Here is a 13,502-nt window from a genome sequence, read left to right as displayed (position 1 = left end):
AAACAAGAAACCAAACAAACAAAAACAAAAACAAAGAAAAAAAGAAAGAAAAACGCACACTCAATTATACCCCTAAAATAAAATTCTAAGAGGAAAAAAAATTAATAGAAAACAATTTTTTCCAAAAAAGGTAAAAATGAAAGATTAAAAAATTTTTAGAAATTTTTTTATAAAAGGTATAAAACAAAAAAGAAAAAAAAATTGATGTTTTTGGGAGGGGTGGGAAAAATCCTGTATCTCATTTGTGTCCATAACCAGATTCTTGTTGGAGTCTCTGGTCTGCTTGTGTTCCTTTGGATTGATTGGTTACTTAAGTTAGTTTCTTTGAACGGGCAGAAAAATGCTCTGCTTTCCCCAATGTTTTGCGATCCTCCTCCCAGGTTAGTTCAATGGTAGTGAGATCTGCTTTCAGTATCAAAAAAGAGGGAGATGGCTTTTTCCTCGAGTTTGGAGATGCTGTGATGAGGCTAGGTTCTGGGTAGAGTTGAGGCCTTTCAGCAAACAGTAGCTTTTCCCAGCGGCTGGTTTGTGAGAAACTCACAGATCCCAGCCTGGAGCCACTCTCAGGGTATATGTTTACTGAATTTCAATTGATTGTCAAGGCTGCTAAAGGAAGGGGCAGCTTCTGGCTCTGATTACCCAGTGAAGAAAGAAACTCCTGGGGCTAGTGCCCGAGCAGGGTTACATTTCCCTGGGTGGAGCTGAGTCTGGCAGTTCATGCCATTAAGTTCTTGTGTCCTTGTAGATTACTCTACATTTCTTCCAAGGCCTGAGTTGGAACTAGCAGCTCCACCAAGCTTTGTGGGTATCCAAGATGGAGATCTCTGGTACTGGGGGAGGAGGGGTGGCCTTCCCTCCTCTGCTCCCTGAGAAAGAGTGAGGACGTTAGGCTTCTACTCATGCCAAGTCTTGGTTCCTGGGTCATTTCTGGTCTGCAAACTGCAGGATGAAGATGTCTGCTCCTTGTCAATTCTTGCTGCTGTTGAGTAGAATCAGCTCACCCACCGCGTCTGGCTCCTTTGTCCCAGACTCTCTGTGATTTAGGTATGGCACCTGCAGTCACCGCCGCCACCAGGGCAGCGGCTGCTGGCAAGTGCTAGAGCTGTCTCCTTGCCTGTATTTTCTCTCTCTGGACTAACTCTCTGTCCTTTGAAGGCACACTTGGTGTGATTCTCTGTTTTAGGACTGTTCACTGTAACTCTAAAACTGCTTTCTATGCAAGAGCTTGTTTAGCCTCCATCTCCTCCTCCACCAACTTCCTGGAACTCTCTCTTCCTTTTTTTTTTTTTTTTGTCTAGTAATAAAATCAGAAGACATTGTACACTGTGTTACTAGCTTTTCTTAGAGCAAGAAATATAAAATATATTTCAACATTATAAGTCCCACACACAAAATTGTGGGTGGAGATAGACAATCAGTAGACTGGTCTCTTTATGTAAACTGCCAACTGACAGTAACAAAAAGTTAATGGGCCTAAAGTCTTATATATTTTGAATGCTATGTGAAGTCCTGAAATTCTCCAATTTGCGTGGAAAATAAAGGAAAAAATGTAAAATCCATGTCTTCAATTCTATCAGGATACAAATGACACCAGCCAGGTGGAAAATTTGGCAATCATATAATATTGCTTAAATATGTAATACTGCACACATTTCATTCTTCTTGACAAATACAAACATAATTATTGTAGAGGTAACATAGAGTATACTCCTTGTATTCAAGGAATACATTCACAGGCATTTGTTCTCATTAAATATATATCATTTTATTTGTCATCTTAATTTATATCATTGAATTATATCCTAGAGAGAATAATGATCAATATTTTGTTATACAAAAGCATAATTTTTTTCAGTGAAAGCATGTTGTATTTAAGAGTAATGAAAGCCTGAGAGTTATATTCTGAAATAATAGTGAAATATAATAATAATAATAATAATAATAATAATAATAATAATAATAAATGCACTCAATAATTTCACAAAATAATGTATATAAGAGATACATGGTATTCCTTGTACAGTTTGTTGAAAGGATATAAGTAATGTAAACATATCAGACATACAATCTTGTGAGTATAATAAGTAACTACTTGAGCAGGTTTAGAGTGTTACCAAATTTAAAATTGTCCAATAATATCAAAGTCCTTATGAAATGGTATACTTATAATTAGAATATGCTGTCACTTTGATGCCACCCTTCCAGCTATCTCTTTCTTCCCACAGTTCAGTGAGGAATTGCAAGGAATTTTATATATATATATAAATATATAAATATATATATATACATGCATATATATATACGTATATGTATATACATGTATACATATGTATATATATAGATATATATGTACATATATACATATATATACGTATATATTTGAATATATGTATACATATATGTATATATATATATATGTATATACATGTGTGTAAATATCGGTGTATATGTATACACACACACATATATATATAATTTTCTTGCACAGAATTTTCAACAAAATAATTTGAGCTCATTGAATTCAATTGTTGATAATCAAATTCATTTTCAATTTGCAGAAGCCTCCTTCATGCTAATGTGTAACAAAAGTAACTGGACCCTTTAAAGAGTAGAAATATAAATGCCTTTTGCTCAATTAAGAAAGCATTCATGTCAGGGAAATTTAGAAACAAACTATTTTGAAATTCTACATCATGATTATGGAAAAATCAAATTTAGACAATTTGATCATTATATCCATTGGACCAGAGCAGGACCTTTCAGACAGTCATGGCGAAAGAAATAAGACAGTGTTTTGGATGGCAAATGCTCTGCTGTAGAAGGTTAGCCTACAATTCATAAGAGCAAAATGTAATAAAGATTAGTGACAAGTCAGCAATCAGAAACTCAGAAAGATCTTTTTATATCTACTTAAATTCACTGGTCTATACACAACACATATTAATCTCTTCATTCCGTAGAGAGAAATATCACCTTTAATAAATGATGACCCTCATAATTGTTACTTTTCAATAATTTACCATGTGGATGGCAACTCAGTTTCTTTGAAGGCTCATCTAAACCTCTCTAGCAGTTCACAATGTTAGAGCACTCTGCCTTACTCCTGTTTATGACATCAGAAAACTTCCCTCCAACATCAAAGTGAAAGAAGGGTCCTACTACACATTAGTAGTATTTTCAATTTGGATGTCATTAACACACTGTGATGAATCAATGGACAATTACCATGGGTAGATATTTTCCTCTTTAAAAGTGAATAGCACAAGGAGGGTCCAAGATGGCGATGGGGCAGTAGGGAAATGCCACAGCTCTTCTCAACCAAAAAGACAGTTTGGGTTCCAACGCTTAATCTCCACAAGAGACCGACAACAACAAAAAGATGAATACTTAGAGAAAAACAGGAGGTAGAAAATAACAAAAAAAAAAGTGAGTGGAAAATAAGAATTTCAGAACAGAGAAGAGTGAAGACCCCTTCCCCAACCTTTACTGGTTGTGTGGCAGCATGCCAAGCTGTGGCCAGCCGGCCTGGCGGGGGCTGCCGGAGCCCCAGAGACACAGGGGGCTGTCTGCAGATCACCTGTGCAGAAGCTGCCTGAGGTACAGGTGTCAGACCCACCGATTGCTATGATGACCCGGCAGGGGCTGCCATGGTCCCAGAGACACACGGAGCTGCCTGCAGATAATTCGCACAGAAGTCGCCTGAGGTACAGGTGTCAGAACCGCCAATTGTGATAAAGGGAAAAACCCCTGAGCCCAAAAATTGACCGCACTATGGGAGCCCCCAGAGCTACACGGGACACACACAGAACACCAAAGCAAAAGACCTACAAGGAACTGGTGCTGATACGGAGCAAACCCCAGTGCTCAGAATCTGTACAGAGGCCCAGCCCCACCGCTCACCCATGCCATGGACACTGTGGAGCCGACAGCTTTGACAGAGGCAGAGACAGAAGAGAATCACACAGAGCCACCACCACCCAGCCCAGCCCGCAAACACCCCAACTGAACTCGGATTGCAACAGCAACTGACAACCTAGAACACACAGAAACAACTAGCTCCAGGTTGAGTTCCCCACAGGAGACAGTGTATCCCTCAAGGGAGACAAGAGCTGTAGGGAATCCCCAAACCCTGACCCAGACTCCCTACCCCAACACCCAGGCCACAGGACCAACTAAAACTGTGAACTGTTCAAGAGCTTCACCAGCCCTTGGAGCACAGTCCGTTGGCCAGGCTAGAGCAAGAGTGCCCCTGGAAGGGAGCTTAAACACCCAAGCCAGGAACAGTGCCCCTGAGTCAAGACAACCAACAGTAGAAGAAATTTGAACTGTGTACCCCAGGTTGCATAACCTAGGTGGTATACACAGCAGCACAAGGCCATCCTGCATTCCCCAGGCGGGGGGTTGGGAACAGGCCTGCGGATCGGCACCTGAACCACAAAACCAACTCCTCCCAACTGAAGTCAATATCTGAGCATACACCTCAGCAGAGGGGAGAAAAACAGGGAACTGCACCCCCTGGGAAGCACTTCTGTGACAACAAAAGACCTGGAGAAGAGAAGCCCAAACCCCACCAAAACCTGACCCATATACTCTAGGCTTGGAATTGGGCAACACAGGCCGCAAGCACCTGATAGTAGGCAGGTGCTCAGGCTGGTAAGGTGGCTCAGCAGTAGAGTGATAGTCTTGGGTACATGAAGCCCTAGATCTGATCCTCAGCATCACATAAGCAGAAAGGGTCAGAAGTGGTGCTGTGGCTCAAATGGTTGGGTGCCAACCTTGAGCTGAAGAGCTGAGGGACAGCACCCAAACCTAGAGTTCAAGCCCATAACCAGCCAAAAAAAAAAAAATCAGGAGGCCCTAGCAGACTGGGAGAGTGCATCCAGAGCATCTGATCTTGCAAAGAGCACCCATAGGAGCAAACACGAGCAGTCTAGGCTCCTCAACCCTTCCAAAAGTGGCAATTGCCAGCGATCTACAGTAGAGAGCCAAGAATCCTATGTAGGTCAGACCAGCAACTGGAAGTAGGCCCCCAACAGAATCCAGATCAGGCGCAGACTCTCTACCAACAAAGAATCAGCAACAAAGCAAAGACAAACACACCAAAACAAAATTGCAGATTAGTCTCCAATAATCCTGGAACACCCATGGGAAAATCCCAGAGAAAAATTACAAGGTTTATCAGCACCCAGGATAGCAAGCTATACTCATTAGCCAGCAGCCACGCCTGGGAGAGCCCCAGTTGGAGCAAAGCAGGAATGGGAGACAAAAGCTAGATCCAAGGGATGTTGGAGGCAATAAAGTGAGAAATAGACCAGAAATTGAAATAGGATTAACTATCAAAAGAGATACAGGATATCAAACAGGAGATGCATGCATAACTAGAGTCAGCACAAACCTCAGTAAGAAGTGAGATAAATGCCAAATTAGAGGCAGTACATACCTCATTAAGAGGTGAGATCAGTACTTTGAGAACCAACATTCAATCCATAAAGGAGTCCATTTCCTCCATGCAAACCTCAATAGAAGCCACGGTAAACAGAGTGAACGAAATGGAAGGTTGAGTGTCAGATTCAGAAGACAGAATACACCAACTGGACCAAAAAGTGACAGATATGGAAAAATCACTTAAATTAAGCCAAAGGGAAATTCAAGAGCAAGCAGATAATGACAAGAAATTTAACCTTCATATAATTGCAGTGGACGAAGGTGAGGAATTTCAAAGCAAGGAAATGCAACACCTTTTCAACAAGATAATCGGTGAAAAATTTCCCCACCTCACAAAAGAACATCTTACCTACATAACAGAAGCATATAGAACACTCAACAAGCAAGATCCCAGGAGAAACACATCTAGACACATTATAGTAAAAATGATAAATCTGAATAATAAGAAAACAATCTTGCATGCAGCAAAAATGAAGAAAGAGCTATTACAATTGGAAAAAAAATAGAATCACTGCAGATCTCTCCACACAAACACTGAATGCAAGAAAGGCCTGGGAAAGTACCATACGAGCCTGAGAGCCAATAACTGCCAACCCAGTCTGATACACACGGCAAAGCTAGCATTCACATTCGATGGAGAACTGAAAATTTTTAATAGCAAAGAAAAATTAAATGAATACATAAACATTTAGCCAGCATTACAAAGAATACTAAGAGAGGGGACACAACCTGAAGAAACCAACCAGGAACTGGGACCTGCACCCAGACAGGCATTAATCAAAGTCTTACTGAGCAAACACAGGAGGAAAGGAAAGAAGAAAAACTTAGGAAAACTGGGAATGACAGGGACAACAATGCATCTCTCTATACTTTCTCTTAATATTAATGGGCTTAATTCGCCAATCAAAAGAAAAAGAACTGCAGACTGGATCAGAAAACATCTGTTGCCTTCGGGAGACCCACCTCTCAGCCAAACATACAAACAAATTCAGAATAAAGGGTTGGAAAAGGATCTACCAATCAAATGCCCCCAGTAAGAAAGCAGGTGTAGCTATCCTGATATCTGACAAAATAAACTTTTCATTAAAATCAGTATAGAAAGACAAGGACAGACACTACATATTAATACAGGGAACAATGCAAGAGGAGGATATTACCATCATCAACTTATATTCCCTAAATATTGGTGCACACAGATATGTTAAACAAATACTCTCAAACTTACAGAATAAAATAGATCCAAATATGATAATACTAGGAGACTTTAACACACCATTCTCATCAAAGGACAGGTCTACCTACCAGAGGATTGGCAAAGAAGCTACTGAATTAAGTGAGGCCATACTTCAAGCGGAATTAACTGACATCTACTGAGTATTTCACCCTAAAGCAACACAGTACACATTCTTCTCAGCAGCTCATGGAACTTTCTCCAAAATAGATCATATCACAGTTCATGTAAGGAACTTAGGCAAAAACAAAGGGATTGACATAATCCCCTCTATCCTATCTGACCACAGTGGAATCAAACTAGTTCTCAATAACAAAACATACCACGGAAATTTCTCTAATACATGGAAATTGAACAGCACACTTCTTAGCAATACCTGGGTAACCGAAGAGATCAGAGAAGAAATAAAACATTTCCTACAACTCAATGAAAATGAAAACACCTCGCAAAAAAACTTGTGAGACACAGCAAAAGCAGTGCTGAGGGGCAAATTTATTGCCCTCAGTGCCCACATCAAGAAAATTGAAACAGACCAAGTAAATAATCTCATGTTGCAATTAAATCAGTTAGAAAAACAAGAAAAAATGGAACCTAAAGTAACTACACAGAGCCAGATAACCAAATTAAGAGCAGAGATTATCCAATTAGAAAATCAGAAAATTATAGCCAAATTTAACCAAACAAAAAGATGGTTCTTTGAAAAAATAAACAAAATTGATGGCCCGTTGACAAGATTAATTAAAAACACAAGAGAGGAAACCCATAGTAACAGGATTAGGGATGCCACGGGAAAAATCACAACACATACCCAAGATATCCAAACAATCCTAACGGACTACTTTCAAAAGTTATTATCTCTAAAGGAAGAAAACCTGGCAGAAATGGATGCATTTTTAGAGAAATACAAATTGCCCAAACTGAGAAAAAAAGTAACCAGTTAAATAAGCCAATATCGTACAATGAGATACAGGAAGCTATCAAAAGTCTTACAACAACAACAAAAAAAAAGCCCAGGACCAGATGGATTCCCAGCAGAATTCTATAAGACCTTTAAAGAAGAAGCAATACCCACACTTCTCAAGTTCTTCAGAGAAACAGAGAAGGAGGGAGCTGTCCCAAACTCATTCTACGAAGCCAATATCACACGCATCCCCAAACCAAGCAAAGACCCAACCAAAAAAGAGAATTTCCTTGATGAACACAGATGCAAAGATCCTTAACAAGATTCTAGCTAACAGAAGCCAGAAACACATAAAAAAATCATACACTATGACCAGGTAGGCTTAATCCCAGAGATGGAGGGATGGTTTAACATACGTAAGTCAATAAATGTAATCCAACACATCAACAGAGCCAAGGTCAAGAATGACATGATTATCTCCACAGATGCAGAACAGGCCTTTGATGAAATTCAACATTCATTCATGCTAAAAGCTCTGGAGAAAATAGGAATAGAAGGAACATTTCTTAAAACAATAAAAGCCATTTATGACAGACCAATAGCCAATATTATACTTAATGGGGAAAAGCTACAACCAATTCTCCTAAAATCAGGAACAAGGCAAGGATGCCCACTGTCTCCACTCCTCTTCAATATAGTCCTGGAACCCTTAGCCAGGGCAATAAGGTAAGAAAAAGACATTAAAGGGATCCACATAGGGAAAGAAGAAATTAAGCTATCCCTTTTGGCAGACCACATGATACTATAACTTCAGGATCCCAAAAACTCCATCCCCAAACTCTTAGAAACCATAAATCACTTCGGCAAAGTAGCAGAATACAAAATAAACCCACAAAAATCAGTTGCCTTCCTGTACACTGACAATGTATGAGAAGAGAGGGAAATAAAGGGAGCAACCCCATTCACAATAACCTCCCAAAAAACAAAATATTTAGGAACTAACCAAACCAAAGATGTAAAAGAACTATTTAATGAAAACTATAAAAAGTTAAAGAAAGAAATTGCAGAAGACACTAGGAAATGGAAACAACTCCCATGCTCTTGGATAGGCAGACAATATAGTGAAGATGGTAATACTGCCAAAATTAATATACAAATTCAATGCAATGCCTATTAAAATCCCAATGACGTACATCACTGAAATACAGAAAACGTCCAAAAATTCATATGGAACAACAAAAGAACTAGAATAGCCAAAACAATTATAAGGAATAAAGACAACATGGGAGGGATATCCATGCCGAACTTCAAACACTACTACAGAGCTATAATAACAAAGAGAGCATGGTACTGGCACAAAAACAGACCTGAAGACCAATGGAACAGAACAGAAGATCCAGAAATAAATCCACAGGCCTATAGCCAGCTGATATTCGACAAAGGAGCCAAAGACATACAATGGAAGAAACACAGACTCTTCAACCACTGGTGCTGGGAAAACTGGGCGGCCACACGCAGAAAAATAAAAGTGGACCCCAGCCTTTCACAATGCACCAACATCAACTCAAAATGGTTTAAAGTCCTTAACATTAAACCTGAATCTCTAAAACTACTGCAGGACAGAATAGGAGAGACATTTGAACTAATAGGCACAGGAAGGAACTTCCTGAACAGAGTCCCGGGTCACAACAAATTGGAGAGAGACTCGACAAATGGGACTACCTTAAATAAAAAGCTTCTGCACAGCTAAATCTATCACAACCAAGCTAGAAAGACAACCAACTAATTGGGAAAAAAATATTTACCGGCAATATATGAGACAAGGGATTAACATCCAGTATATACAGGGAACTCAAGAAACTAATCCCGCCAAAACCTAACAAACCAATTACTAAATGGGCGAGGGAACTAAAGAGCGACTTCTCAAATGAAGAAATAAAAATGGCAAAGAAACCCATGAGAAAATGTTCATCTCTGGTGGTGAAGGAAATGCAAATAAAGACAACCCTGGAATACCACCTTACCCCAGTCAGAATCTCCCACATCCACAAATCAGCCAATGAGAAATGCTGGAGGGGATGTGGAGAAAGAGGAACCCTATTACACTGCTGGTGAGAATGTACACTTATACAACCACTTTGGAAAGCAGTCTGGAGTGTCCTTAGAAAGCTAAAGATTGACCTCCCTTATGACCCAGTCATACCACTTCTAGGCATCTACCCTGAACAACAGGAACCAATATACAAGGACATGTGCATCTCCATGTTTATTGCAGCAATGTTCACAATAGCTAGGATATGGAAACAACCCAGATGCCCCACTACAGATGAATGGATCCAAAAATTGTGGTATCTATACACAATGGAATATTATGCAGCCATTAGAAATGACAAAATAATGGCATTTGCAGGGAAATGAATGGAGCTAGAAGGAATCATGTTGAGCGAGGTAAGCCAAGAGCAAAGAGACAAAAGGTACATGGTCTCCCTGATAAGTGCATACTAAATCCAAAATGTTAGGTGATAGGACAAAATTAACAGGACTTAAGAAACATTGAACTTCCACTCATCTGGTCGAACCACTACTAAATATCCCCATGCTGCTGATCACATGTATGGTGTATATGTGTACACCGTTATATGTTATGGACCATGATAGACAATTTGCTCCAGGAAAGTTAGAATTAACTTGTGACTTTAAATAAGCATCATTATTCCACAATACTGTGAAATTTGGGAGATTATGTAATCATTTAATCACAAATAAAGAAAAGAACCACAGGGAAGGTAGGGAGGAAAGGAAAGGTAGGGGTTAAACAACGGAGGGGTAACAATGCTCATTAGGAAGTGTACTCATTACCTTGATCATGTAACTGTAACCCTCTGTATAGTATCTTTACAATAAATTTTTTTAAAAAAGTGAATAGCAAAGTAATTACAATGCTGGTGACTTCATCCCTAAGCCTATCCATCACTATATTTATACTGCCACAAATTTACAGTATTTAAATATATGCAAGGAGAATTTCTACCTGTAGCTTATCCCAGCAATGAGTAATAATTTTTTATTATAATCTGGAAGAATACTACCAAGATATACCAGCATTAAACTCAACCCATTTAGGAGATTTGCCCACTGATCAATTACATTAATTTTTGCATAATCATATCTTTCCCAATGGGAACATCAGCTACCAAATATTTCAAGATGAATTATATTGCTATTGCATTACAGAATTTCATACATGGATTATTTCTGCATTCTGGAATAGTTTTGAGCCTAAGCAATTAAACATTTCAATGTACAGCCATAATAATTATCAAAATTAATGAATGAAATGTCACAGCATTATCTGCCAATTATGGCAAAAGAATCATTCTTAACAAAAACTATGATACATAATCAACGATAATTAAATGAATAAGATACAACATTTCATATAGTAAACTATATACATAGAGTTGATATTCCTTTTTCTTCATTGACAATGTGTTTTACTTATTACTTCTTTTGACTTCATGTCACATATAGCACTCTAACCTAAAATCAATGTTGATTTTTCGACATTTCAAACCACCTATCAAGTCTTTGTAAATACTATTCCTATTTCCAAACACAAGGCCTGAAATATGTCAGGCCAAGTATTGACATATGAAGCATTCATGAAACAATTAAACACTAAAAACAAATAATTTTTTCTTGTTTAGATTTTACTTCCTCATGTAATTATAATTTGTTTTTGTTTTTTAGTAGGTATGAAGAGATCACACTATCAACAAAATTTGCTCATTATTCAATATCTAGTATAGTTTTCTGGAGCTTATCACATAATCCTTAAGAAAAAAAATCAATTAAGAAATGTTAAGTTTTTGCAGGTAGAGGAGTTGTGAAGCAGTAGTAATCTACATTTCTTCAATCTTTCAGGCATACACACACACACACACACACACACACACACACACACACACACACACACACACACACACACACATTTATATTGTGAAACTAGAGATGTGAACTGGAACCTCATGATAGAGTCAAGATTCAGCAGAGGATAAAGGAATTCTTGGAAAATCCAGCAAAATAAAGCCTATGATAGAAAGGATTATCAGGTGATTTCTCTAATTCAAAGCACAACTAGTGAGTAATCATAATACTCCTAAAAAACTAATGAAACAGATAGGCAAAGTTTATGACACTCTTTGTTTGAGTCAACCATACTGCTTATAAAAAACCTGATATTTACTCATCAATGAAAAAACTCAGGACATATTTTTTTCTTTTTGTCGTTCATGGGGCTTGAACTCTGGGCTTGAGAACTACCCTCAGCTCTTCTTCTGGTAGTTTATTGAAGATAAGAGTCTCACGGACTTTCCTACCTGGGTTGGCTTTAAACGAGATCATCAGATCCTGATTAGCTAGTATTACGGGCATGAGCCACAGGTGCCCAGCTTCAAGACGTATTTCTTGTTATTAAAATCCTTGATTATAACCATTCTAATTGGGGAGAGTTGGTATGCCAATATTGTTTTGATTTGCATTTCTTTTATGGCAAGGGAGGTTGAACATTTCTTCATGTGTTTATTGGCCATCCTTCTTTCCAATTCAGAGAAGTTTATCTTTAAGTTTTAGCACTCTTATTTTTTGGGCAGTTGTTTCTTTGAGGATTTGTTGTTGGGGGATTTAATTTTTTAAGTTCCAAGTATATTTTAGGTATGAGACCTTTCTCCATTTTATGGTGAAGATCTTCTCCTAATCCCTGGGCTTTCTATTGATCTTGCTAGCTATATCCTTTGCTATGCAGAAGCTCTGTAGCTTCATGCAATCCCTTTTGTCCAAACTTTCTTTGATTTGTTGTATTTCTGGATCTGTATTGAGAAAATTTCTGCCTGTGTTTAAAGACCTAGGATTTCTCCTATTCATACTAAATCTACCAGCACAACTTTGTATATAGCAGCATTATTTACCATACCTAAGATACAGATCCAACCTAGATGCCTCTCAGTATATGACTAGACCAAGGAAATATTAGACAGAGAGAAAGAGGAGAAAGAGAGAGAGAGAGAGAGAGAGAGAGAGAGAGAGAGAGAGAGAGAGAGAGGAGTAATGGAATGTAATCTATGATTTTTTGGTCCTGGCTCACTTCATTAAAGTAATTTTTTCCATGGTTTTCCATTTCCTAACAAATAGGGCAATGCCATTCTCTCTGATGGAGGCAAAGCATTCTGACTATAAAAAGTTAATAAATTAAAAAAAAAATCTTGAACAGTCAGGAGGGTATGGATCAAGAGAAATAGTGCAAAACACATGGGAAGAATTCAGAAATGCAATGAGAAGAATACTTCCTGTGAGTCTGAACAAATTGCTTGCAATCTTAGTTTGGTCCCAAGTAAGTTTCAGTCTTTGCAGACTCTAATAACTCAACGAAAAGATGAATATTTGCATATGTACCAGATGGATACATATATGTGTGTGTGTTTGTGTGTGTGTGTGTGTGTTTGTGGATATTTGACCTAAGCATTCTGTGGTTTTTAATCTAAGATTCAAAGTAGAATTGAGCTCAGAGAAAAATATTGGAAGTTTTGATGTGTGTGTGTGTGTGTGTGTGTGTGTTTGTGTTTGTGTGCATTTGACCTAAGCATTCTGTCCTTAGTAATCTAAGATTCAAAGTAGAATTGAGCTCAGAGAAAAATATTGGAAGTTTTGAAAACAATAAACCTTAACATTAATTCATATCAGATATAGAAGAAGTTTAATGAACACTATTGCATATTAAATTTGGAAGCATATCTTTGGATGAGAATATGAGCTTTCTTCCCTTGGTTTCTGATCAGAATATTTTCATGTGGGTAAACAACCAGTAGAAGGTTTTGCATCTTTTTCTATAAGATAGAATTCTAACACAGAGTAGTGCCACTTATAGCA

Source organism: Dipodomys merriami, unplaced genomic scaffold (assembly GCF_024711535.1).
Source record: "Dipodomys merriami isolate MVZ:Mamm:240054 unplaced genomic scaffold, mDipMer1.0.p SCAF_18, whole genome shotgun sequence".
NCBI lineage: Eukaryota > Metazoa > Chordata > Mammalia > Rodentia > Heteromyidae > Dipodomys > Dipodomys merriami.
Note: the sequence above shows the minus strand (reverse complement) of the source record.